The 1,684-nt window shown below is 53.1% G+C and overlaps 1 pseudogene; it reads right to left on the minus strand.

The window, feature by feature from the left end:
- Nucleotides 1–582: 582 nt before the first annotated feature.
- LOC103250272 lies at nt 583–1,164 on the minus strand (annotated as a pseudogene).
- Nucleotides 1,165–1,684: the final 520 nt, after the last annotated feature.

The following is a 1,684-nucleotide window of genomic DNA, read 5'->3' on the forward strand; positions in this document are numbered from 1 at the left end:
CTGATTTAAAAAAAATGGTGTTTGGCTTCTGTGCCCCAGGAAGTGTGAGAGTCTAAGATGATCAGCTGCAGCACTGGCTGCTTCAGCAGGACAGCTGTGACTACTTGCTACCTAGTTCCCAGTCAGCCACTCATACACCCACTTACAGTCACATATGCAAAATTATCCATGTGCTCACTCACTCACACAGGGACGCACATAGTCCAACTGGCTCTACCGTTCAACTGGCTCTACTGTCCAACTGGCTCTACCATCATCTTCCTCCCCTCTTTCTGTCAGAGCTTGTATGAGGGAATTGTGTTCTAATGATTTGTTTACATGTCTGTCTCCAGCACTTTACTCTGAGTGTTTTGAAAGCAAGTACCAAGTTTTGTTTAACTTTATGTCCCCACTGTCTGGCATACAACAGAATTGTTGGGTGTTAAAATCATTCTTAATATTTTTTTTTTGGAGGAAGGGTGAGCACTGGGACTTTATTACACAGCACAACACTTGTGACAATGGAAGAGAGGCAGGCAGAAGTGTGGGCCAGAACACTCCAGTCCAGGACATTCAGAAAGTTTGCTTGTTTCTCCAGAACACTCAGCAGTAAGACCATCTGGGGTTGTTCAGGGGGTTGGGCCAGAAGTGGTAGGCCAGGATCATCCTCTTGCGGAAGGCCTCATACTTGTTGTCCTCCTTGGAGAGCTCGGCTGGCCGGTCGATACCAAAGCTGACACCATCCACAGTGGTGGTGCCCTTGTTGACTGGATTCTTGATGCCCTGGCCCTTTGAGCCCAGACCCTCGCCCTCCTTCCAGCCCATCTTCATCAGCATCTGGTAGCTAATGTTCTCCACTGTCAACCTGAACTCCTTGTACTCTGAGTAGTTGGGCTCGTCGCCCTTCTTCAGGGTATTGAAGGTCTCCATGAACTTCTCCAGTTCATCTGGAGGCAGGAAGGCTCCGATGAAGTGCTTACCCCGACCCATCTTTGTCAGCTGCTCAGCCCATTCCTGCATCTCGTTCATCTCCATGCACTGCAGCTGGTGCTCCCGGGTGCTCAGCTCGCTGTCCACCTCCTCGTCACAGTGCTGGTGCTGCTGCACCGCCTTCTCCTACAGCGGCTGTGTGTCTTGCATGGCCCGCCTGTGCTGCATGATCATGTCATACATCTGCTGCATCTCCTGCTGTTCCTCCAGCTGCTTCTTCTGGGCATCTGACAGCTCTGTGACACCCACCAGACCCACTACAGCGGCTGCGTGTCTTGCATGGCCCGCCTGTGCTGCATGATCATGTCATACATCTGCTGCATCTCCTGCTGTTCCTCCAGCTGCTTCTTCTGGGCATCTGACAGCTCTGTGACACCCACCAGACCCACAGACTTCCCCTTTCCATAGCTGAGCCCCTTGAGGTCCTGAACTGACAGAGGCGTGGGGGAGGCATCCATGTCCCTCTGCACCAGCTCAGTGGACTGGAGCTCCACCTTGTCCTCTCTGGCCCCAACCGGCTCTTCAACTTCCTCTTTACAGTGGCTGCAGAGGCAGACTTCCCAGGGATGGCTGGAGCAGAGGGGGTGGCTGGAGCAAGGTGATGGCTGGTGTAGTTGTGGATGACATGGGGCAGGTGGTGGCTGGGGACAAGGTCACTGATGGGACCTCAGGAAGGGACTTACGCTTCAGGCTGGGATCAGGTGCTGTGAGGGTG

Source organism: Carlito syrichta, unplaced genomic scaffold, assembly GCF_000164805.1.
Source record: "Carlito syrichta isolate Samal-C Ts95f unplaced genomic scaffold, Tarsius_syrichta-2.0.1 Scaffold50089, whole genome shotgun sequence".
NCBI classification, from domain to species: Eukaryota; Metazoa; Chordata; class Mammalia; order Primates; family Tarsiidae; genus Carlito; species Carlito syrichta.